We start from the raw sequence: 27,536 nt of genomic DNA, 5'->3' as shown, positions 1-27,536 counted from the left end.
AGGCGAGGGAAGATCGGATTTTGCGAACATTGACGAGATGATAGCGACAGGCTCGGGAGGTAAAAGAAATGTGAAGAGTAAATGAGAGGTTAGATTCAAAGTAGAGGCCAAGGTTACGGGCAGAGGATGAGAAGGGAAGGTTGGTAGGGGGAAAGAGGATAGAAGGAGGGGGAGAGGGAGGAGGAAGTGTGTTGGCAGGAAAGAATATCAGAATTGAGGGAGAGAAAGTGAGAAGACATCTAGTTTTTGATAGCTGTAAGACAAGAGGAGAGTTTGTGGTGGATATCAGGAGTGAAGGAGGAGAAGGAGAGGTAAAGTTGGGCATCATCAGCATAGAAATGGTGAGAGATATCAAAGGAAGAGATAATAGAGGCAAGAGGGGATGTATAGAGTGAGAAGAGGAAAGGGCCAAGCACAGAACCTTGGGGAACTCTGAAGTCAAGGAAGTAAGTAGGGGAGAAAAGGCCGCCCCAAGAGACGGTAAAAGAACGTTTAGAAAGGTAAGAGGAGAGCCAGTCAAGAACAGAGCCTCTAAGACCGAAAGGGGAGAGAGTATTGAGGAGTATGGGGTGATCGACAGTGTCAAAAGCGGCAGAGAGGTCAAGAAGAATAAGAATGGAGGATTGCTTAGAGTATCGTGCAGTGAGGAGGGAGTTGAGAACAGAGATAAGAGCAGATTCAGTGGAATGTTTAGGATGGAACCTGGATTGAGTACGGGGGAGGAGAGAGGCTGGAAACAAAAGCAGAGAGTTGAGAGTAAACAAGATGTTTGAGAAGCTTAGAGAGGAATGGTAGAAGCGAGATGGGACGAAAGTTGGATGCAAGAAGGGGATAATAGCAGCATGTTTAAAGGCAGAAGGGAAAGGTGGCAGATGAGAGACAGATGTTGAAGAAGCAGGTGAGGTAGGGAATAAGAAGAGGGTAGAATTTGGGGATAAAGGGGTAGGGATGGGATCAGAGGGGGCAGCAGTGGGGTGAGTTTTAGATAAGAGGAGGGAGACATCAGAAGAAGTGATAGGGGTGAAGTCAGACATGAGGGAGGAAGGGGTGGTGTGATGAGGGGAAGGAGGAGAGTAAAAGGGGGAGCACAATATGTTTTGGCAGAGAGAGTATCTTAGAGGGGAAGAAATCAGCAAAGTCAGAGGGGGAGAGGGAAGAAGAACGTGAGTGGTCAGGGGTGGGAGGAGAGAGAAGGCAAGTTAGTGTCTGAAAGATTCGACGAGGGTGAGAGGCTTGAGAATGGAGAAGGTTAGAGAAGTAAGAACATTTGGCTAGGCTAAGGAAGGAATCATAGAGAGAGTGGTAAGAGAAATAAGACGATTGGTTGGCCAGCGAACAGTGTTTGAGCCAGCATCGCTCAAGGCGACGGAGAAAGCGGCGCGTAGAGAGAAGGTGAGGGGAAAGCCAGGGTTGAGCAGGTTTACGAGAGGGGCGGAAGGAGGAGAGTGGGTGGGGTTGATCAAGACAAGTGGAGAGGGAGGAGGAGAGAGTAGAAAGAGCATCATTAGCCGGGAGGGAGGAAAAGTCAGAGAGAGGGTACAGTAAGGCCAGATAAAGCGAACAGGTTTAGTTTAGATTAGTTTAGTTAGTTTATTTGTAGAGCGCAGCCGAAACCCTAGGGTAATTGGGTGCTAGTACTTGGGTTCAACAGTGGTTAGAGAATGTTTTTTCACATACAGGACACAGGAAAAAGATGCAGTACAGTGAATGGTTCACAGGTCCTAGTTACAGAGTGGTCCAAGACGTGGCATAGTAAATTATTGCGGGACCGGGTTACAGTTTGGTTTGCCGCCTTGATCGCATACATATGATACGGATAACATAATGACAGACAAATAGCTTATAAAAGAGGGTGGGCCAGATGCAGATAACTAAGTGCGTAGGTCTGACTATTGTTGGGTTATGAGTAGTTCCTTAACTTTGGCTCTAAACTTCCAGAATGAAGTTTCTGCTCTGATTGTCATGGGAAGTACATTCCAATGTTTAGCTACTAGTACTGGGAAGCTTGCTCCTCCAGCTGTTTTCAGATTGAACTTAGGTATGTAGGGTTGGCAAAGTAGGTGGATTTATTAGGTGTGGTAGAGTTCTGTCTCGTGAATTTGTCTGCAAAGTAGCGTGGGGCTGTGAAGTATAAACATTTATGTGTAATAACCAGCGCCCGTAGTTTAATTCTCTCGTGGATAGGGAGCCATTGAGATTCCTTTCTAAAGTTGGAGATGTGGGCCTTGCGGGGCAGATTGAGGGCACATCGGAGAGCATTATTTTGGAGTTTCTGTAATCTGTTTAAGTTATGGTTTGAAGAGCCAAGGAAGAGAGTGTTACAGTAGTCCAACTTGGACAAAATGAGGGTTCTATCCAGTGTGAGGCAGCTGTTGGTGGAAAGAAATGGTTTACAAGCATTTATACGTTTATTGGTATAGGCTGTGGATGAAATAGTGGCATTGATTTGTTTTTTAAGGGAAAGTGTGAAGTCAAGATACCAGTGGTCAAAGTGTACGAAAAGAAGTAGCGGAACTATGTTCCCTGCTGTCCTCCACCCACTCCCCACAAACCCCATCACCACGTCCCCTCCCACACACAATAAACACACCCAATCACTTGCACCTGCTGTTTAAGGGAACGTTCAGTGCAGTGCACTGAAAGTGCAAGTTTCAACTTCTTCCTACACATTTATTTTAAAACGAAATCATTCCAGAACTGTTTCTTTTTAAAATGGAAGTATAGGAGCTGTAAAAGGTAATTTAAAAAAGTAGAGGAGCACCGCTCCCGACCGCTCCCGCTCACTTCGACCACTGCAAGATACACCCCCAATGTTTTGACTTCTTTTGACACTTTTATGATGTTGCCATCAATGGTGAAGGTTTTATATCTGGGGTCTAATTTGTTGAGACAGGCCTGTGAACCGACAATAAGCAGTTCCGTTTTGTCATCGTTTAAGCAGAGGCTGTGGGTGGCCAACCATGCTTGGATTTCAAGGCAGATCTCATTTAGCTTTGCAACATCTTTGTTGGGTTAACGGTGTGCGTGTAGGTGAATGCCGCGTCGTGTTAAGTAATACCATTGAAGAAGTTGATGCGGATGCATACATTGTTAGAAAAGGGTCGGTGACCCAACGTTTCAACAAGAATTGGTGCGAGCCAAACACTGCTGGAAAAGGGTGGAGGACCCCATATCTGAAGGAAGAAGTGAAAGCAGAAACAAACTGTAATGAGAAAGGGTTGTTGACCCAATATTTAGAAAAGATTGTTTTGTGGATGACTAAGAAAGTAGTTGGAGAATGGAAAAGCCTGTGTAGGTTAGTGAACCAGGCAAATAGTGAGTCTGGGGCTGAAACCCTCAGGAGAAGTGAACTTTGAAAAACTGTGTGATATCCCGGCAGGAGAGTAAACCATGAGAAGTGAACTTTGTGAAACAGTGTGACATCCTGGCAGGAGAGTAAGCCAGGAGTGGGAAGTGAACCTGAAGTTGGGAAAAGTGTCAAACCAATATATAAAAGGGATGAATTGTACCTCTTTTTGGAATCGGTGAGAAAGGTGTAAATACCCTGGCAGGAGAGTACACCAGGGACATAAAGAGGAGCAATTGGTGGAGAAGGGTAGAATAATACCCCAGAAAGCAAGTGGAAAATACAGAGCGTGAAGAGTTGTAACAATTGAGAAGAATTGTGTGAAAGTTCAAGGGTAATCCCCCTTAAAATTGCGAAGTAAAACCTTGAGATTAACACTGGAACTGTGATAAAGTGACTTTTTAAAACTAACAGAAGGAATCTAGGGAAAGGGCGATCCCTTTTCCTGGTAGAACTTTCTTTCTTTGCTACACCTTAAACATTATATTTTGGAACTCTGAAAGAAGGCTACAAATGCACAGTCTATAGAAATACTCTTATGCACATTATATTAAGTTTAGAGTGTAAGGATCAGATTAGGGTTTTCGGACACATGACGCTCTTTATTTTAACATCCTGATGCAGACGTTCTTTAGTTTTGTTGAGGCAGGGAAACCCCTCTTAGGTTATGGATAAAAAGAATTCCTCCCAACCCTCTTATTGTTTTGCGAAAATAAAAGTCTACAGCAAACAACAAACATGCCACTGTGTCCGATTCTTACCCTTGATCACTTACAGTGTACATGGTGCATGCATGTGCGCATTGCCTGTTAGCCTGCCAAGGTCGCTTGTTGTGGGTGCGCTTGTGCTTCACTTGCCAACATGGAGTATCATGGCACACATGAGCTTGTCTCATGTTTCCATGTGTTGGCATGTACATTGCTACATTTCCCTGCGTCTCCTGGCACATGTGTGTACTCACTGTGCATTTGCTTGGATTGCCATGTGTTTGCCCATTGTGCTAATCTATACTGGGGGGCGCATGCTTGTGTCCAGTGCAGTGACATGTATGTGGGGTCTGATAGACTTACCGCCATCACTGTAGCTTCTTGCTCCAACCTCTACGTTCCTGATACCCTCAATGCCCTCCATGTGGAGAATGGAGCTGGGCTTCTCCTCCCACAGCATGAGAGTGAGGGGTGCCACAGTGCAACCTTCTGTGGCAGCACTCTCCCTCCTGTGGCAAACAATGAGGCTGCGTAACCTGGACTGTAAAATGTTCCAATTTTTTCCGCAGTCCTCCGCATCATGTGGAACAGTGCCCAACGCCATCACCTTGCCCTTGATATTGGACCATGTCACCACCTTCCTCTGATCAGAGGTTTTTCTCGGGCTGCTGCCAAACAGCTCCTCAACATGGTGTACAACCTCATCAGCCAGGGCATTTAACTCTGATTCAGTGAATTTGGGTTTAAGCAGTCTAAGGTCTCAGAGGCGAGCCTTTCCTTTTTCCTGAGACATGTTGATTTTGCAAGTATGGTGTCCAGGTGGTAACAGGAAATGGGAGAATCAGAGTGGATTGAGTTTTTAAAGATGGCCACCACTGTGTTTCCCGTTTCGGTGTTGATGTTATTTCCACCGGCCCGACGGTAACGGTAATACCATTGTATTCAGGTGGTATTACTGTCAGATGACCATATTGGCAGAAGTCATATTAGAGATATTGGTCCTTTGGTCATCAAAATGTGACGAGTGCTGGCAGACATTAGTTTCCTCGTTCAGGATATGATTAAGCAATTAGAGGTTAGGTTTTACAATTCTTTTCCTGTATTGACATCTTATTACAATTAATTGCTTGGAAGAGGGTAAAATAGCCTTCTCCTAGTACAAATGAGTGTTGTGCGAAGTCTTGGGAAACAGACTCTTATGTTTTAACAAGATAGGATGATGGTCACTAAAAACATCTTAAACAGAAAAATCAATAATTAGTGCTCTATGATGTACTGAAAGACACAGTGGAATGGCCTCTGCGCCCTTAATGGTACATCTCCCTGGCATATCACCATGTTTCCTCCCATAAGACAACCTTAGCCCCCCCCCCATTGAGCCACGTAAAGACTTTAAATCCATTAGAATACATACATGTTTTTAGAGGATCGGAAACCATATACCTCACCTCCTCACTGGCATCCAGAAGGCCTGGCGGTGGACCGTTACCAATTTTGACATTAAAATCTCCTCCAATAATAAAAATAAATTTTCCATTCATCAGTTGCGTTAATTGCAGGTCAACAGTAAATTTAAGTTGATATAAACAATTCATTCAATTGGATCTATGTAAACTATTGTAGAAATTAGTAATTAAAAATTGCATCTGTTTTCTTTCCATAATGTTAACCATTTGCATGTAGGTTAATGAATTATCAAGTGGGACTGCAGCCGATTTGAACTCAGATTTAATAAATGGGGCTGAACCACCCAAAGACCTACCCCTTGATAGCTTCTGAGATAAGATTTGATATGACACAAAACAATCCACGATGAAATCCTTCGTAGCCCATGTCTCTTGTGATAGTACTATAGCATGCCGCCTTCGCAGCTCCGGCAGCTTCTGTCCCTGCTCAGTTTAGCTTCAATGGACATGGAAGAGGGGCTCCATACATAGCCCCGCTGTCCTATTCCATGGTGGCCATTTTTGTGTAGTATTTTCTTTCCATGAACAGGACGCTGCTTTGCTCAGGCCTTTAACCCAGGCACCCAGGCCCTCAACACCCGTTCCAGCCCTTGGAACAGGTGCTTAATGTTTAATTAGTGGCTGCCTCTACCAGATACCAAGTACAATGTCTTGAACATTAGTTATATAAATGAGTCTTATTAGTTGAATAAAGATGTTTTGGATAGAAAAAGGACAAGGGAACTATCCATGGCCAACCTGGCACTGGTTTCGTGCCCAGATTACAGCTAATGACATGACCAGCTAGTCTCACGCTAGAGAAAGTAACCACAAGGCAAACGCCCTGGAGAGTTTAATTAGTAATCCCCACCCAAGTAGACCTTCTAGCCATTACAATTTCCTGTGGATTGATAGAAGGACCATATATATTAATGTTGATCCAGTGGGTCACTTCGATGATTAGAGAATAACTGGATTTGTTAGAAGCTATAGGTAGCAAGAGTGCCTCCACAATAAATCCTAGCAAGGGTAAGGCAGCTGGGGTAGACTTAGTAGCAGAGGACACAGTAGTCTGGATTTACACAATCCAAATTAGTTCCTCAGTATTCTTAATTGAGAAGAGGGAGAATTAAAATGAGAAGAAATGTTTGCTGCACCTGTAGGATCAGAATTAGCAAAATGTTGGATGCCAGGGCCCGATCCATTTATACTGAGGTGATATGCCCCGAGGTGGCGGGCCCACCCTGTAGGTAATGGCCCACCACCCAAGCCTTAACGACGGTGGTGGGCCATTACCTCCAGGGTGGGTCTGCCACCTTGAGGCATATCACCTCAGTATAAATGGATCGGGCACTGGCATCCAACATTTTGCTAATTCTGATGTTTTTTTTGGAGAAAAAAGGAAAGTATTTTTCTCTCCGTGAATGGGATGCCTTGCAGCGTCCCATTCACACAGAGAAAATACTACACCAACATGGCCACCATGGCATTTGAAGGTGGGGCTCCGTATAGAGCCCCTCTTCCATTTCCATGACGGCCACACTGGGACAGGAGCTGTGGCGGCGGAAATCTGCAGCCACAATCAGGTAAGTGGGATGGGGGATGGAGAGGCGGGAAATTAAGCAGGGTCGGTGGGGAGAAGATGGTGGGCGGGGGAACCGTCCAAAACTATTAGTTTCAGCCTGCGTTCCGAGCACCCTGATTGACTAGCGCCACCGGCCAGGGTGCTAATAGGGTGAATGGCCCTAGAGGGTTTTACCGGTGGTTGTAAAGGAGCAGGAGTATTACTCTTAACATTTAGTAGATCATTTTTTTACAGATCTAAACAAATCATCAGCGATGACAAGCAAATTGAGCACAACATTCTTGAAATTACATAGATGCTCAATTATAACATCCACCATCCCTTTAAGTTCAGACATGGCCAACGTGGAAACTTTCACAAAGGAAGTCAGCTGGTCACAAAGAATGTCCTCGTTGAAAAAGTATTAACGTAAAATAATGTTGTACTATCATCCTCCCGTACCTTGGTTGGTAGGCTCGATAAAACAGTAGGGTTTGGAGCACTAACACTACTTGAGGATTGAGATAGGGATACATAATTATGTGGGGCCTGTTTCATGATGGGAAGAGATGAAGCCAGAGTCCTCGGATCAACACAGGATGTTTATTTAGCCTTAGGCATCTTGTTGGAAGCACACAGAGCCTGTTCTGCCATTAGAATTTGGTCTGCAAGCTTGCCAGCTACCTCTTTAAAGGTAGTTATCCAGGGCAGTTGGGAGTCTTTCATTATGCTTCTTGCCTCCTTTACTAGGTTTATTTACACAGGCCATTCCTTGAGAAAAAAGGCCCATGCTGTTCCCTATTGGAGATAAATAACGGCTGGTGGAGTCAGTCCAACAGAAGAGTCCTGTGACTCTTGCTGGGCTTGGGTTCAATTGCAGACACTTGGTGAGTATGGTGCGTATGGCCAGCATCCGCAAGCTGGGCTGAGGGCAGGGAGCTCTGCAGGGTTGCATTGCCAGGAATGTTGCATGTGGCCTGCATTTGAGGAGAGATTGTGCGTGTTATGGGGATGTCATGCTGGGGCCACTGTCCTCTGCTTCTGCTCCCCTTGGCCGGGAAAAAGGACAGGCTGCCTGCATGGGACCAAAATAGGGCACTACTGGTTCATGTTTGGGCTGCTCCCCTGTGTTTCATGATAAAGCTCCTATTTTGCCTCTGTGCCGCTCACAAACCCTGGGGCTTTGAGGAATTCAGTGGCTGTTTTCATACGCAGGACAGTGGTCCAGAATCCTCACTGCATACGCAGATGAGTGACAGTCCCACACCGCTTCTGTAAATAAAGAGGTCACTGCGACAACCAAATTTGTATTCGTCAATCTCTCATTGACATGTTTGGCCGGTGCAATTATTTCACCATGGGAAAACATACCTAAAAGAGCAGACATGTGCAGGCATGTTCTAACACGTATAGTGCTCGCTTAAATGCTGGTATAATTACCGGTAATTCTGGCACCAGCATTTATTGCGTACTAGGAAAACACGAGTTTGCCAGTGGGGGCCACAGATCTACCTCCAGGCCTGACTTGCTGGTAAATCAGGAACCCACCGGCAAAAAAATGCTGCAATAACCTGGGGATTTACCATTGTTTCAGCCACCTGGAATATCCCAGTAATACCAGGATATCAGTCGGCGGGAACGGTAGGGTTAGTTTGTCGATATCCCGCTGGAATTACCGATGGGATAATTGCAAACTTATAATAACCCTCTTGGACTAAGCAGAAGGCAGATTCTCTGAAACATTGATAGTCCTCATTAGAGACACCATGCTGTAGGCCATATAAAGGTGGCAAGGAACCTGAAGGCATGCCACAAACCTCTGCAGGTACGGGGAGTCCTGGGATCACGCCGGGGTCACCAAATGAAGGCATGTCTACAAATGCAAAATACAACCCCCTAGGGAAGAAAGGTGAAGAGTTTCTTGCAAAGATAACAAGTTTTAATCGCACAAACAATAGGTAGTCCAGCAAAGAATTCTGCTGCTCAAGAACATTCTGCTGAAAAATAGTACAAGCAGAATGTTATAAGGAAACACATCATCACTAATGACGTCACATATACAGTAAAAACCTGCGTGGCTGGTTGGTGAGACCCTATACGTGGGCGGCCTGCTCCATAGGGGATACCAGGCTGCTATTGGTCCCAGCCCAGTCTGTCCGTCTTCCATCACGTGGGGTCAGCTGGGCTCAGCATCTCCAGGGAACCAAGGTGGAGTTTGCAATTAGTTACTATGTAAGAGAATGCTACAATGCTACTCTATCATTATGTCGTGCACCTGGGAAACGCGGGGAATGGCACAGGGGGAGGCTTAGATCATGTAGACCCACACATTCTTCACTCAGTCCATATCACACTCTCCAAATCCCAAAGCTTCCACCCTCGCTTTGGACTATAATGTATTCCACCTCTACCTTGTATTACAAAGTTTGTCATTATGAATGATTGTGTTCTTTTAGATCTTTTATGACCACTGGGTTTATGGTTGGTGGTCTGAGGTCACCTACTATCTCGGAACACAGGCTGATATTGGTCCCAGCCCCATCCGTCCATCTTCCATCACGTGGGTTCAGCTGGGCTTGTCATCTCCAGGGAAACAAGGTTGAGTTTGCAATTAGTTACTATGTAAGACAATGCTACTCTATAATTATGGCATGCACCTGGGAAACTCGGGGACTGGCACGGGGGAGGCTTAAGATCATGCTGACCCATACATTCTTCACTCAGTCCATATCGCATTCTCTGCACCCAATGCTTCCACCCTCGCTTTGGAATATAATATATTCCACCCTGTACCTATCGTGGAATTCAGGGGTCTTGGAATGGGGCAGTTGTGGGTGTCATAACTCATGGTGGGCTGGGTGGGGGTTGGAGGTATGCTTTTAGCCTGGCAGCGATAAACATGCATTGCGAGGCTCCTGGTACTGTCTTGCGGCCTTGCAGGGCGGGTGCATTCCTTCTTGGGATAACAGGTATTAGCAACACTTCTGGAACAAAGGAAAGTTTCTATGGGAGCTAGCAGCATGGGTCTCTCTATCATCTGCGCTTGGGCCTGTTCAGGTTTCTTCGTTGGATCTGTGATTGCCGCGCAGCCATGTAGGGCCGAATGTTTCTACCATAACTACAAAAATGGCGCTTCCTTATATGTGCACACTAAGTCTACGTGTTTGTATTTCATGTAATATTGTGTTCGTGCAGGGTTTCTTAGCACACCCCCCTGCCCGCTGGTACATCTCAAGTGTAGTTATGGGATTCACCTTACTCTAATGCCTAGGGGGGTGGGAGAGATTTATTTCCTTTCCAACAAACCTGACATTCTCCTTCACTGTCTTCATCTTCCCTCCTACTCAGAGAAGGGCTCAAAGTGTGGACCATAGAACAGGTCCTAGGTCACGTGACCCAGTACAGGGAATTCTCCCGATAGGGTCTGCCGACTCCCAATGCCAAGCCCATCGTCTGTCATTTAAAGAGAATAGTTAAAAAGGGCTTACCTCTCATTCCTGATGTTTGTGCCAAAATCTGGAGGAAGCCTGACAGAATGTCAATCCCCAAGGTCCATGGGGAAGCTTTACCACCTGACCATGCCATCTTCCCTAGAAGTACATTCCCTCCTGTTCATCCTCAATAGTTGCAAATCTATGGCTCCTGGAGGGGCAGTAGTTTTCAACAGTTCCCTCAGGAACAATTATCCAGGGCCTCACGTATTCCTACAGACCTTGACCTCTGCATCCTACACCTCACAGGCTCCCACTGGTAATTGCCTGTGGCTCTAGTCTCACATGGAGCGAGGGCAGACTGTATGGTACTCCTAGACACCAGGCAGGGGAAATCAGAATTTCTGTCAGGCGTAGGTTTTCACAGTGTGCGAGCAGCCACTCTCAGCATTGGCATCTCTATTCTGGCCAGAATTCAGGTGTGTGTAAGCAACTGGCAGATGGAGGCCTCCCAGAAATCAGTCACCACTCATCTGCCTTTCTCAGGGGCAAAACTGTTTGTGGACTAATTGGAAGAAAGGATCAATCATGCCAGTTGGGAAAAGAAGTCTTTGAGTGGGAAGCAGAACACCTTACCTTCCAGAACCAAGCAGTCCCCAGGTTTGAGCGCATCACAACCAGCAGTCACTTGTGTTTCAAAGAAGGTAGCAGGCACTCCTCTCCAGAAAGAACATGGCACGATAACCTGTTCTGAGATGAGAGTTTGCAGCACATGCCTTTTGCTCACTGTACCTTTCACAGATGGGAAATATCCATTTGCATATCAGTCTTTGTCCCGCCAACATGGGCAGTCCAGCACCGAAATGCTGTGGCAAATCCTCTCTGAACAAGAGTACCAAAAGCAACCCCATACACGTGTTTCAGCCATGTTGGGCCTCATCAGTGAGGTGAAGCTTTGTCTCACTGAGCACAGTGAGCAGGGAGTCCACGTCTGGTTGCCCCCAGGTAACTCAGGGTGACCAACCCCAAGTTCCTTGCAAACATTTCAAAGAAGGTAGCAGGCGCTCCTCTCGAGAAAGAACATGGCATGATAACCTGTTCTGAGATGAGAGTTTGCAGCGCACGCTTTTTGCTTACTGTACCTTTCACAGATGGGAAATATCCATTTGCATATCAGTCTTTGTCCCGCCCACATGGGCAGTCCAAGCAGTCACTTGTGGTTGCTCTTGGTTCAGGGGTTAACCTAGAGCCCTCCCTCAGAAGACAAGAGCTGTGTCTACACCCAAGATGGCGTGATCTTGACTGGGCAAAGTCTCCCCTGAAGAGCCCAACTGGGACACGTAAGACACCTTGGTACTTGACTGCGCCTGGGGATGTCATCGAATTCAGTTTTCTTCCTCCCAACATAGGGATAAGGGTCACTTGCTGCCCCAGTGATCCAAAGATGAAGGACTCGCTACAAAGGGTCATTCTTTATCTTTGGGAGGAAAAGTTATCTCCAATGTTCATATGAGGCACAGGAGAAGGGGATGTTATTCCACAATTCTTCTGGACCCAGGCTTCTGGAGCCTGCCACTCCGTCCTTGATCTCAAAGGGGTAATTTGTTACATTGCAAACATTAGCTTAAAGGTGGAGAAATTGCAACAAATCATTCCCTTGGTGTTGGATGGAGATTGGCTCTTATCCCTGGACCTCAAGGATACTTACTTCTACACAGGGGTCAAGTCCTAAAAATTAAAGTGGGGGAGGGGGACTCATCAACAAACGCAATCGGATGTGACATCGCCAGAAATTAGCATATCAAGGTGAAATATGCACATTTCATTAAATTGGCTTTGCATAACCACCCAAATTGAACAGGACGAATGGCATTTGCCATTCATGAAATCAACACACACACAAAACCAAGAGAGGATATTTTCTTCTAATAGTGTTTTTGAAAACTTTAAAAGGTGTGCATGTTTTAAACTCCAAGAACCAATACGAATATTTCCCTGGGACTTGCAGTACCGAAATAAGACATTTCACCTTTAGTTGTTTTTTTTTTTCATCAAGTTATATTGTTTAGTGGTGGAGTGTCCGGCTTACAAATCTGCCGACTTGGGTTTGATCCCTGAGGTCAGCTTTAATTCAGAAATTCAAAGAAGACATTTAATGTTTCTCATTTTAGCTGGGCGAACTGAGTCCCCCCTCTGAATAAAGTGGGTGGACTCCGTACCCCCGCGTGTACCCTCGACTTGAGCCCTGCTTCTACATCCCATTCAGGCCAGCAACCCTTTGGCTTGAGATCTGCCTTGAAGGTGTTTAACATGATACTGGCAGGGGGCGTGGCCTGCGTGCATGCTGTGAATACAGGCTCCTGCGGAGCTCCGTCCGTGATCCTTCCATATGACAAGAATATCGCTGTAATGGGTCGGTAATCCAGGAACGGACTGGATGGAACGGAAGGGGAACCACTTCCCGACACTCGTCCTGACTCCGGGTCCGAATCGGAGAAGCAAAGTCAGAAAACGTGAAGCCCAAATTCGAGCCCCTGGGGCCCGCAAGATGGCGGCGCCCGTTGCGCACCAAGACTAGAGCTGCGACCAAGTGCGACGTACTGCAGGGCGAGATGTACGCCAGCATCGAGGCTGCTGGGGCTATCTGATCACGCGCCGGCTCCGCCTCAACCCTGGTGACTGCGTGGAGGAGCGGCGACGTCCGGGACTGCACCCCCCGGGCCTACGGAGCAATTGCGGTTGCCGGAGGCGGAGCTGACCGGGGCCTCGAGCCTCCAGCTGCTTCGGTGTCCCCCGCCAGAAGGACCGAGGCAGAAGCAGAGAAATTCACCCCGCGGAGCAGGAACGGGCCGGGAGGAGCGTGGCTGGCGCAGCAGGTGAGGAGGAGGGAGCGGAGCCTGCCTGATAGACCCGTGAGAGGGAGTTCGTGCTAGACACGGTTCCTCCATCGAAGCTCCTAGAAAAGGAGCAGACAATAAGCCCCTGGGAACTAATCCTACAGAGGGCCGGGAACACCGAACCCCGCAGGCAGTCCACTGACAACATAGGTGGGGGACCCCTGCCACCCCTTCAAATCCCAAATAAGCTTCTGAGGGAACGCCATCTTGGATCCGAATCTTCGAAACTCCCAGGCCTAAACTCACTGGCCGAGAGTCTGCAGACCGGCCCTTGGGAAGGTCCTTGCTAGACACAGTGGCAAAGGTGGGGTTGAGACCCTGAAACTAGCGGGCAGCAAGGGCCTACGCCCGGCCGGATCGACAGTCCGAACAACAGCAACAGCACCCCACCCAATTGCCCCGGAAGCGAGAGAGGGGTGTTTGCGAAATCGCAACTGGGCCGCCAGATACGGAGCTGCTAAGGGCTACTTGATATCTAAAACACATTAGCCGAGAAAAGGGGCCGCTAGGCCAACCTGCACACTGCGCAGAAACGAACCCGCAGCCCCAAAAACAAGAGATGTCTCCCCCCAAGGGCAAGCTGAAATTGGTCACGATGGATTCCTTCACAACAGTTAGACCCCAGAGACAGTCACAACAAGATCCAGAACCTGTTGATGAACTGCCCCAACAAGGAGATGATCTCAAACATGCGCAAGTCCTACAAGCAATAGCTGCCCTCCGTACATCACTCGAAGGAAGACTGGAAGAGGTGAAATCGGACATTCAGCTCATGCGTCAGGACGCCCGCAACCTAACTGAAAGGGTCAAGGTGGCAGAGACTACTCTCCAGGAAAACGTAGAGGACACCCGAGACCTGAAGAGGATGGTCCAGGATCTGGAACAGAAAGTGGTTAGGCTGGAGGCCCGCTCTGAGGAGGCCGAAGGGCGAGCCCGCCGAAACAATATTCGCATAATAGGGGTCCCTGAGGACTTGGAGGGCCCAGACCCGACATACTTCATCGAAACACTGTTGCTACAGGAAATTGGACCGGGTAACCTCTCCCAAGGGTTCTCTGTGGAAAGGGCCCATAGATCCCTTCAGAAACGTCCTCTGCCCGGATCCCATCCACGCCCAATTATAGCTAAGATCTTAAATTTCTGAGATCGAGAAACCATATTGAGATACTCCAGAGAAGGAGGGGAGATAAAGAGGAAAGACTCAACAATAGTTATATACCCCGAGTATACCCCTGCAGTGCAACGTGCAAGGAACTCCTTTATCCCAATAAAAGCCCGGCTAAGGAATCTTAATTTAAAATACATGCTGCTCTACCCATCACGCCTCAAGGCTCTCTATGATGGAAAACTGATATTCCTAGAGACTCCAGCCGTGGCCAACATGTGGCTTGAACATAACAACCTGGCAGATGATGGAACAGGACTATCAAAGTCGGATCGGGGCTGAATAGGAACCTGCCAGAAAGAGAAGGAAACAGGTACTACCCACATAATGACCGACCCCAGCCAAGCACAATCCAATGCAAGTCTTCAGTAAAGTAAGCTATACCGGACGAGAGCTCAAAGGACCAAACGAGCGAAGTTAGGCAACCCACCCGACTGAAAACTGTGTGAGCAGTATGCCCACACACAACCTGATCCGGAAGGCCAGGAGTGGCCTGGAAGGCTCGGGACCCCCTGAGCGTTGCAAGTTGGGAGCAACTGCTAGGGACTGTTCAACTTGTTTTGTTTGTTTTTCCCCATTCAAGGCAATGGGAGTTACTCAGGTTACTGAATCTCCTACGAGTGAAACGAGAGACGCTGGAGAAGGTGGACGGGAGGGGAGATGGCATGGATCAGGGTCACCGCAGAAGACACTGGTAGGTGCCGGACTGATTCAGAGACAATTCGATTGATCCGACATGGCATCTAATGCTAAATTAAAGATAATCACTTGGAATGTGAGGGGCCTGGGAACCTACTTACGCTGAAACAGAATCAAGTCCTACTTGAACAGAAAAAGAGTGCAAATAGCACTGCTGCAGGAGACACACTGCACGGCGGACTCCCTGGCTAGACTGGGAGAACATTGGGGGGACAGGGCGTGGGCACTACCTACTCCAAATATGCAAGAGGTGTGTACACTTGGATCCATCCCCAACTCCCATTCCACTTAATCAGGTCTGAGACAGACCCTGAGGGCAGGTTTGTAATTCTCTGGGGCCGATTGGAACAGGAAGAAATATGCATAGTAAACTCTTACCTCCCCAATACTAACATTCCAGCACACTTGAACTCCATGTATGCTAAAATCGCACCTTACAGACATGGTATTTTTTTCTGGGGGGAAGACTTTAATTGTGTCCATGATGTGAGCCTTGACAGGTCCCTGCCCCACCCGAAAGGACCCTCAGCGGCAACCACAGCCTTGTCCTTATTATCAGATAGATTGAACCTAGCCGACATTTGGAGAGAGCGTCATCCTGACTCTCGGGGGTACTCATACTTCTCCTCCCCTCATGATCTTCACACGAGGATAGACTACATCTTCATAGGCAAAGAACACCTGTCACAAATAGAAGAAGTGCAATATTTGGGAAGAACCATTTCTGACCACTTGCCGCTCTTAATAGAATGGAATCAAACTGGCCCCAGACCCCCTATCCCTATGTGGAGAATGCCGATAGACGCCCTAAGTGACCCGGTGTTCAGGGAAGAACGGCATGAATTTATAGATAGTTTTATTGAGAGGAACACGGGGAGCGTTACCCACCTGAGCACGATGTGGGATGCTCTTAAAGTAGTGGCGAGGGGAGAAATCATCGCGAAAGCAGGGGGCATCAGGAAACAATTGAGGGGTGAATTGGATCAGTGGGAACGACAGGTTGAGCAACTCGAATCCACCCCGGTGAACACTCACCAAAGAGAAGATAACCTAAAGGAACTTAGAGTTCAATGTGCCCTGGCATGGGAAAGACTAGCCAAATTTGATTATGCCACCAAAACAAACAGAACGCACAGAGAAGCCGATAGACCTAGCAGAATGCTGGCCTGGTTATGTAGGAAAGAACACCCCAAACACACGATCACCATGATACAGACTGAAGAAGGTAAGGTAGTACAGACACAGCAAGATATAAACGAAACCTTCAAGGGCTTTTACGAACACCTTTACTCTCACAGGGATCAGGTTCCCCGAGAGCAAATCATAGACACCCTGGAGGAAATAGGGCTCCCCAAAATGACCCCTGAACAGGCTGAAGCTCTTGACGCAGATATCACAGCGGAGGATATAACAGAGGCAATCAAGTCACTGGCCACCGCTAAGACCCCCGGGAGTGACGGACTGCCCACTGAGTTCTATAAGGCATGTGAGACCTCCCTAACACCCTTGTTACATGAGGTCTTTCAGGAGGCACATGAGAGGGGGATACTTCCTGACAGCATGAGGGAAACCTTGTTAATTCCAATCATCAAGCCTAATAAGCCTGCCGACAAATGTGACTCCTACCGCCCAATAGCCATGCTTAACTACGATGTGAAAATATTGACCACGGTATTAGCAGATAGACTGGCCAAAATCATAGGGGATGTAGTGCACGAGGATCAGTGTGGCTTCATACCAAGCCGGAACACGACCATGAACCTACGTAGAGTACAACAGGTTATTGCTCAGACGGAGGCTAATACGGAGACATACGCGCTGCTGTCCCTTGATGCCATTAAGGCGTTCGATTCTATATTTTGGGAGTGGCTAGTGGCGGTTCTTGTGGGTTTCGGCTTTATACCAAACCTATGGCCAGATTAAAAACAGGAAAATATATATCAGAGGCCTGGGACATATGCAGGGGCACTAGACAGGGATGCCCGCTCTCCCCCATGCTTTACGTACTAGGACTGGAACCCATTGCTATATACTTCCGAAGACAATTCTTTGACGCTGGGATACGGCTGGGGGGTATTGACCATATTATCTCTCTTTACGCAGACGACGTACTACTGTACGTCAGAGACCCACAAAACAACGTGCCCACGATGTTAGACGTCTTGGACAACTTTGCAAGGTTTTCTGGTATACAATTTAGTAGGGCGAAGTCCTGCCTGTTCCCCCTGGCAGGCCTCAAGGGGAAAGACATAACAGAACTTCCTGCGGTAGGAATACACTGGGAGCTGACCTCATTCAAGTATTTAGGTATACACATAATGCATACCCCTACATTAATGCATGAGCACAATACGAAGACTGCGATCCCAGCCCTGAGAAAATCCATGTAATTCTCTGCGAAACTCCCCCTATCCATGATGGGAAGAGCTGCCATAATTAAAATGATTGTCCTTCCCAGATTCTTGTACGGGTTCCTGAATATACATTTTTACATTAATGCGCCTTTTTTCCGCCTGCTAGAAAGGATAACCCGGGACTTCTTGTGGGGGTCAGGGAGACGCAAAATAGCACTTTCCACCCTGATGCTACCGTACACCCAAGGGGGAATCCAACTCCCAAACTTTGAAAAGTACTACATGGCAGCACAGCTTAGTTTTATCACCAAATGGCTAGCAGATGAAGCCACATCTGAGACCCCCCTGCTGCAGACCCTAGTATCCCCGTTGCATATGAAAGAACTCATCTGGGCCCCTTCCCACCTGATGCGAAATGCCCCTTTCATGGCCATCCTGGGACAAAAAATATGGCGCAGGACAGTAACCCTTACCTGCACTAAACGCCACTACTCCCCGGACATACCACTACTCTCGGACCTATGTGGCTCCGTCGCAGATTTGCACCACCTCAGACACTGGGAAAGGAATGGGAAATACTCATGGGGGGACCTGTTTGTGGATGGGGCTTTTAAAGACTTTGAAACACTTCAGGAAGTAGATGGAGTCCATACGGGCCAGTTCCTGTGGTATCAGAAGATGAGAACCACAGCACGAACCAAGTGGACGTCATGGCCGGAAGAACCGGAATCAAACCCCCTGATTACACTACTTTATGCCCTGGGCGAAGGCTGGAAGCCGGTGTCCCAGATCTACGGCCACCTAAGTGACGTCCCCAACCCACGGAGTGCCGTTTTGAGAGGCAAATGGGAAGCGGACATGGGCCGGGAACTGTCAGATGGAGATTGGGAAAGGGCCTTGACATTTCCCAAGTCTGTCTCCAGGAACCACAGATTCAGACAAGTACAATTCAACCTGCTACACCGAACATACTTAACCCCATCCAGGCTGGCAAAAATCAATAATATGTCGCCCTCTAATTGCACATGGTGTGGACAGAGCAATGCAGACTTGATCCACGTGTTCTGGAAGTGCATTAAGACACAATCCCTGTGGACCGCCATACAGCAGACAAGCGATAATCTGGGGGTGACTAGATACAAATGGACCCCGGAGGAATGCCTATTGGGCACATACACTAGACCGGCCAAACTCATGCACCTCACCAGACTAATGGACATTATGTGTATACTGGCAAAGAGGACTATGGCAATGTCTTGGAAGAAAACGACTGGGCCCCAACAGAAAAGCTGGCACTCTGAGCTGAAACGCTGGGTACGAGCAGAATGCTCCACCAAGCGACATTACCTCAACAGGAAAACACTGGGAGATAGTTAATGTTCTAATGTTAATTTGTTAAATGTTTTGTTCTGAAATGCTCATTATCCTCGGAATATGGACATGCTTGGTGTCCTGTAAATGTACTAAATAATAAATGCCAATAAACAAATTTGAAAATAAATTAACATGATACTGGCACCTTTGGAAGGGAGGCTCCACGAAGAGGGGGTAGTCATCTTCCCCTATCTGGCCAATCTGCTGATTCCTCTCCTGGATATGCAATCAATGGCATGTGCAAACTCACAGCTTCTTAACTGATTATAGGTTCCTGATGACTACAAGAAATCTCGGTATAGGCCGATTTTACCGAAAAAAATAGTTGCAATGACCAAAAGTTCTAAAAATGCTACCACCAAAGGTTCCAACACCAAAAGTTTGAACCTTTGGTGGTAGCATTGTAAAAAACAGGGGCTGCGGGGGTGTCCCCTGCATCGCCCCGCTCACTATACTTTATGGTATAGTGAGCAGGGGCTGTGGGGGACACCCCCGCAGCCTTCCGTAAAAAGAAAAAAAAGAAAAGAAAAAGGACCCTGTGGCGCCGGTTCCCGATCACGGAAGTGAAAGGGAACTGGCAGGAACCCTGCGTGAAGATGAAGGTAACTGGGGTTTGTTTATGTTGGGGGTGTGGGTGGCGGTGTGCTGAGGGTGTGGGTGGGGGGTGTGTTATGGGTGTGTTGTGTGTGTGGGTGTGAGTATGTATGTGTGTTCGCATGAGAAAGGTGCAACCTTTTGGTAATTCGCAGCTTTCTCATGCGAACGTTTCGGCCCTGGTAGTTTCAGCCGCGGCCAAATCACTTAGATACGAAATCTCAGCCATCCCCATCTCGGGATATCCAGTTCATCAGAGCCCACTTTCTGACCAGGCAAGGTCAGATCCTTCGATCTATGGGTATGAACAGGCACATCAATCAGGAGGTATCTAACCTGTCGGCTGCAGGATGTAACAGCAGATGACAGCTCACCCGAGGGGCGCCTTATTAACACAATGGGCCTCGTTAGGAGTCCAGCGGTAGCCGTGCCGGTAGAAACGGCAGACCTGGCGGGCGACAAAACACCTGCTCGCAGAACTCATAGTTTGCCAGTCTGGAAACAACAGTACTGGCAAGCTTACCGGTATCATTGTTTCCAGACCGGCAACCTTGTAATGACCCCCAATGTCTGGATCCGGCCCGTGGGGATTCACTGCAGGTCAGGGTAGCACTCCTCACATGACGACCGGGGGCACCATGCCAAAAAATAGCTGACAACCCACAAGGGAGAGCTGTGACTGATGGGGCCAGCGACCCTCACAGGCCGTCTTGCATTCTTTTCCCATACACTGCAGCAGCCATCTTGAAGAGCGGGGGGCTCCAGTTCCCCCGAAAATTTCCTGGTTTCTCAGCTCGGATTTTCTTTGGGTAAGGCTCGCTAGATAGGTGGCTGTTTTCCCCACCTTAGAGTGTATTTTCGTGCAGAATTGTCATTTTGGTTGCCGCTTGCAGGATCAGAGCAGGATCACGGCAGGAGCTACACTCAGCTGCATCCCACTGCATCGACTTGGGCCACACCTCCCCACACGCTGTTCTCTTTAGATATCTTCATACAATGTGGCTGCTTGGAACCTTGGTTCAAAACACAGGCTGGTTTGGTATCAGTCTCTCTGAATCACGGCTGTGCTGTCTTTACTGACGCTGCTTTCCTGTAGGAGCCAAGGACAGCCACGGCAGCAATCGCTCCTCCCTGCCTTGGTTATAGACGCAGGAGACCCCCGGGTACCTCTGACAAACCGTCCAGGTTTGATCAGCTTTAGTTCCTGGTCTTAGGTTTCTTACTTTCCAAGATTCACAAAAATAAAAGTCTTTAAAGGTCAAGGGCACTGCCCTCCTTGTAACCCTCTCTGGTTTCACCATCTTTCTCCCCGTATTAAACAGCCATCTTGAAACTGCTGTTTTCTCATGTGCTTTGCCTCGATCAGTGTGCTTTCGTGCTCCTCCTTTTATCCGTGTGGGGAAGTGTGATGGAAGTCAGGTGTGTGTAATGATCAGTAATTGCTTGACTTTGCCTGACCATTGTATTGGGACATGTCAGGTATATGGTTCTGGTGTTAGTCCGTTGTCGCTCACGGTGAGTTGTACATGAGAAAGTGTTCATGTCGGGAAAGGGGCGGGGGTTGAGTTCCTCAGTATCATACTTGGTAGGATGGGGAAAAGGTTTTACAGGGAAGGCGATACCGCGCCTCACCATCCAGTGTCCCACTTCCACTCCCCAGGCCCCTCATCCATGTGATCCTCCTGCACTGGTCCACCCCCAGGAACTGGATCCAAAAGTGATGGATGTGTGCTGGCCACCTGGATGACAGATCCCTGGGGACTAGTGGGTGAGACACCTTCAGGTTTCTCACACGTACAACTTGCCAAAGCATTAGAAGAATAACAGACTGTGCTCCAGCTATTAAGAATCTGCAGTCCGAGGTGGGACTGCTATCTGATCTAGCTCATGATGGAGTTAAAGCTTGGGCATTTGTGGGAAGACGACATCTCCCAGAATGGTGGACAGATTCACACCAGAAAGTGCCAGCTGCGAATATTCATTGTGAGGGTCGCCTCTTGTATGGAGACACCTTAGAGTACAGGGTGCGCAAGGTGTTTAAAGCCAATAAATACGCATATACATTGTGCAAATGGAAAAAGCACAGCGTGGCAAAAGGACAGTCTGAAAAGAAGGATGGCGGCTCACGCGCAAGGGAAAAGTCTGCTCTTTGTTAAAAGTACACGACAAAAGAAGTCGCAACCATCAACTGGGAAACCTTTGTCACCTCTTAGCCGCCAAAGTACTAATGCCAATCCAGTGGGTGCAAGACTCTTTACTTCAACACATGGGAGGCAGTATATTTGAAAGCCTGGGCGAACAAGATCATAACACAGGTGACAAGATAGACGTCCTAATCCCCACTGGACTCCATTGTCTTTGTTGTACTGGGCAAGACTACATATGATACCATTTATGGATCATGTCCTCGGGCACTGGGTACCTAAGTCACAGAATTTCCAAATCTAGATAACAGAAGAACTTGAGATCAAGCTTCAATGGTGGCAAAGTATAGACAATCTCTTAACGCCTTAACTGCCATGGGGTCCTCCCAACCCCCCAGTGCCAAAGCCTTTTTTGGTGATTTTGGTATGTCGCCATTCAATGCCTTGTAACTTTTTTTGTTACATGAGATATCTCGGCCAAATTTGGCCCCTTCTTTTCCCACATGTAGGCAGTCGTAATGCCACCAAGGAATCCTAGTTTGCTGTAGGTGGGTGAGAGACAATAACCAAAAAGGGAGAACATTTTGGGTTTTTTCAGAAAATGCCAATAAAATGATATACAAAGAAGCCTGTCTTTTTTTTTTTCCTTGTAAGTGTTAGGAACAAATGGTTTGCTGTGCTGAATTCCCCATTTTCCAGGCTTTCAAGAACATGTTGAGTGGAAACCAAGAAAACACATTTTAATATGGTTACCAACCCTTTTGTGAGAGGTAGGCGATTTTGGCCTTTTTTTCCAATAGGACATGCGTGGACGGAATGGAAGAAAAGGGTAGGAAAGCTGAATGGGAGGACAGAAAGGCATATATTTCTGAAAAGTAGACCACATTCCAAGTTTAGGAAGGGGTGATTTGCGCAGGTCAGGCAACAAATATGTAGGGAAAGATTCCATAGTTTGGGGAAAAATTGGGAAAATTACAGGAAAATAAAAGGTATGTGGTGGACATGGTTGGCCTGGTAAGGCAACGGCTTCTGTGAATTTTGAGAAAAGCAATGCTCCGCTACATTCCCCCGACTCATCTAGTTTAGGAAATCACAAATATTTTGTAATGTTTCACAAAACAAGCAATACCACAAGCCAAAAACTGAGCCATTGTACACAGCTTTTTTATGCTTACGTCCTGAACAGACGTACTTAGCATGTGTAAGTAAAGAAAACAAATGTGGTGAGGAAGGGCACACATACATTTTTTTGAAAGAGCACAGGGAGACCTTTTGAAGGGTAGGTGACTTGTGCAGGTTACAAAAGTGTATAGTGTCTAAAGCAGCGACTAAATGTAGGTCACATTTGGGAAATGAAACGGTTGTGTGACAAAGTGCAGAAGCAAATGGTCGAAAATGTTATGAAAACCACGCAAACCCAACAAATGGCCTACCTTCCCACAGGTGTCCCGACGAAAAGGGTAGCTCATATGTGTGGGTGCACCTACCTGGGCTCAAAGGGAAAAGGCTAAACCACTGCTAACTCTAAATCTTCCTGCACAGCAGATTTTGAGGAATTCTGCTCATGTGGACAACCTACAGATCGGGGCGTAGGGTGTCGAAGCCACTGAGGAAAACAGGGAACCCCATGCATTTTCAAAAAGAAGACACCCATGGGAATCTACAGAGGTCTGAATTGCACAAATCGGCCCAGAATGTATTACCCACAATCCCCGGCAAAGACAGAAATGTGGTGAAAAAATCTCAATTTTCTGACATTTCACTCTGTCACCCACCAAAACACGCCGCCAACAACGCATGTCCTACCTTCCCGCATTCTCACAGGTTACCTGACGAAAACAGTACCTCACATGTGTGGGTGCACCTACCTGGGCGCAAAGGGAAAAGGCTAACCCACTGGTAACCCCAAGCCTTTCAGCAGAGCCGATTTTGCTCATGTGGACAACCTACAGATTTGGCCCTAGGGTGTCGAAGCCACCAAGGAAAATAGAGAACGCCATGCATTTCCGAAAAGAAGACACCTGTGGGAATCCACAGAGGTCTGACTTGCGCAAATCGGCCCAGAATTTATTAGCCACAATCCTGGGGAAATTCAGAAATGTGGCGAAAAAACCACAATTTTCGGACATTTCACTCTGCCCACCCACCGAAATACGCAGCCAACAACACATGTCCTACCTTCCCCCATTCCCACAGGTGTCCCGATGAGAGGCAGACCTCGTATGCGTGGGTGTTGTCACCTGGGTGAGAATGGGTAAATCATTCGAACAGTAAGTGCTCTGCGAATACAAGAATCGCTGTGTAGCACCCACTGTCACCCTGTTTCTCCTCTTGAAGCCCATTCACATGGACCTTTGCTCACACCTCTCATACATGCAGGTCACAATGCAGTCGGACACGCAGGGTGGGGTTTAGCACAAGGAGGAAAGTCCTTGTGAGCAGTGAAGCCACGTCAAGGCAGCCACCGTTTCACTGGCCATTCATACACCTTTCGAGTCTGCAGTCAGTAGGCATCAATTTCAGCAGTCGCACCTCTACCAAGGCACTTGCGCCACAGCAACCGTATTTGCACACTTATAGCATGTGGACATCTGCTCACAATGCAACCGTGTCTCTAGCGATATGTTTCATATCATTTTCCAGCACTTGCATATCAACTGTGTCTGCATTCAAATGTCATGTACCACCAATCATATCTGCACACTCGCAGCAAGTGGACATCTGCTCACAATGCAACCGTGTCTCCAGGCAATAGGTTTCACATCATTTTTCAGCAATTGCACATGAACTGTGTCTGCATTCAAATGTCATGTTCCACCAACCGTATCTGCTCACTCACAGCAAGTGGACATCTGCACACATTGCAACCTTGTCTCCAGGCAATATCTTTCACACCATTTTCCAGTACTTGCATATCAACTGTGTCTGCATTCAAATGTCATGTGGCTCAAACTGTATCTGCACACTGATAGCAAGTGGACATTGGCTTACTTGGCTACCTGGCCTACAGGTGCTGTCTTTCACACCAACTTCGAGTACGCCCATAGCAAGTATGCCTGCATTCCCCCTGCATTCACCGTTCATGTTGAAAATTCATATGTGCAACCTTACCCACACTAAACACACACACTCTAACATGCTAATAATTTCTGCAGTGCTGGCAAAGTGCATTCACAGAAATGACATCTGCATGTACTACGTAGCTTTACCTCACACACACACCAATCGTATCCAAGTCATTGCTACAGAAGACATTTCAGTTACACCACACATAACATTAGTTCAGGTAAAACAGTAAAGAAGGCAGGGTGGTACAAGGTGCGCAAGACACAGCCACCATATAGATGGTGTCCAAGTACCACTTTCATGACACTTAGACCTCAAGGGAGGGAGCCAAAGTGGCGTGTACTATTTTCAAAAGACACCCCTTGAGTGGAGGGAACCGGAATGGTGTTCTCGTCTTCTCCAATGCACCCCCCAGTACAGGGAGCAGGATAGACATTATTTTGTAAGGCAAGCTTCAGGTGGAAGCAGCCGGAATCGCGTTCCTTTCCAATGCGAGCTGCTGCACTAGCATGCCTTGCCAAGACACCCCAAAGGGGAGTGAACCAGAGTGGTGTTCCCTTCTTCTCCAAGGCACGCCTCAAGTGGAGGGAGCTGGAGTGGCATTCCTTTGCAAGATACGCCGCAAGTGAAAGGAGCCTGAATTGTGTTCCTTTGCAAGTCACACCTCGCAACAGAGGGAGCTAGACTGACCTTTCCTTCTAAGGCAGGCCTCAAATGAAAGGTACAGGAGTGGTGTGCCTTTCCAAGGCAGGCCTCAAGTGGAGGGGAGCAGGACTAGCAATGCAGCAATGCTCGTGAAGGCACGCTAAATACACTGAAGTAAGTTGAAATGCTGTTGCATTTCTATTGAAGGTACACCTACAGTGCCAGGAGCAGGAGTGCTGTTCCATTGTAAGGCATGCACAAATTCAGAGCCTATGGGTCCCTTTCAAGGAATGATGGCCATTCCCGGAAATCAGTCGATCTCCCAATACTTTTCCTTTGTATGATACAAAAGGAAATAAGGCTGCAGGCAGAGGGCTGGCTTTGAAGGGCATTGGGGACAGTACACTCGAGTATCCCTCCTCATTCCTTGTTTTGTGCACACTTCATTTTCTGTAAGGTTGTGTCTTAATGGCTGTGGCAGGAACATAATCAGCAAAGTGTCGATCTTGCAATATGTCCACATCTTCTACTCCTGGAAAGGAGGGAATTTGTAAATGGACCAGTGAGTGGATAGTGAGCTAATGCTGTTAGCCAACTAAGAAAGTTGGCTGTTTAAAATGGATAAAGCCCATGTCCAATCACACTCTTTGGCTGTAGCATCTATTTATAGTGCTAATGAATGATAACACATGAGTCTGCAGGTGAATTAATGTATTAATTGGACGGGAATACATATTTCTCATGGATGTGTGAGAGCAACCAACTATTGTGAGGGCTTCCAAAACCAAGCAATGGGAGATCGGACGGATAAACCCCCACCACACTTACATTTAAAACTTCAATTTTTATTCAGGTTTACAAAACAGTGTTTAAACATTCCCCAAACCCCCTCCTCCCCCCTACCCTACCACGCCAGCTTGTACCCACCCCCCCCCGACCCCATGTCCAAACCCAGTCTGTTTTTCCGGGAGACTTTTATCGTCCTCTCCCTCTCTTCGGGTGTGATTCAGCTAGTGCCCATGACTCCGACAGGCCTGAAGCCGCCCTGCCCCGGGTACCGGCCTCCCTGTCTTATTTTGCACAGCTCTCAGTCTGGTTGGCCCCCTTGGGACCAAGCTCCCCCCGCAGGATTCAATGGACCTCCCATCCCCAGGATTGTTGTACTCCGTACCAGTTCGTGAGGAATGAGCCTATGTCATTGTTCACCATGGCAGTCAGTTTGTCCATCACAAACATGTTTTTTACTTTTTTAATCCAATCTTCCTTGGAAGGGGGCTCCAGGCTTTTCCATTTTTGTGCGAGGGCTACTCTACCCGCCCGCAGCATTGTCTCCCACATCCTTGGGTATTGGTGTACTTCCGTTTCCTCCGGGGGGAGGCCCAGTAGCATCGTCAGGGGATTTAGAGGTAAGTGTTCCTCTATCACTTCCGCCATCCAGTCCCTCACTGACCCCCAGTACACTCGAGCCTTTGGACAGTGCCACCACATATGGCTCCTGGAGCCTGCTTGACCACATCCCCTCGGGCACAACGGGGACACCGCCGGGAACATCTTAGATAATTTCACTGGGTCCCTATGCCAACCCTGCAGTACCTTAAAGTTGTGTTCCATATCGGCGGTTAATAGATTCCCATGGAAGGCAATTTTGAATATTCTGGACCAGGAGTCCTCTGAAATCTCCTCTCCCGCCAGGTCATTCCAGAACTTGCGAAAGTTTCTCCTTCCCTGGAGGTCGTGCGTATTGAGGATTTTATACATGGAAGATACCACCCCCTTCCTCGAGGTCGCCGTATCTATGAACTTCTCAAAGGGGGGTAAGCTGTCTACTCAGATTGGGGCCCCACGACTGATCACATAGAATGCCCTTTAGGCGGAGGTACTCAAAGATGGTTAGGGATCCCTGGCCGAGCGCGTCCCTTAGTTACTCATAAGGCAGGAATTCACCCTCCCTGAACATCTGCCCTGCCCACTCCAATCCCTTGTCCGACCAGGTTTGGGATGACCTTAAACCCCTTATTACCCAGGTTGAGGGGGTGGCCCCAGAGGGAGGTCATCGGGGACAGCCATGTAGTGAGGAACTCTGTCTGAGGCCCTTCCTTCCAAAT

Source organism: Ambystoma mexicanum, chromosome 10, assembly GCF_040938575.1.
Source record: "Ambystoma mexicanum isolate Mex_15411 chromosome 10, UKY_AmexF1_1, whole genome shotgun sequence".
NCBI lineage: Eukaryota > Metazoa > Chordata > Amphibia > Caudata > Ambystomatidae > Ambystoma > Ambystoma mexicanum.
This window is presented reverse-complemented; position numbering follows the sequence as displayed.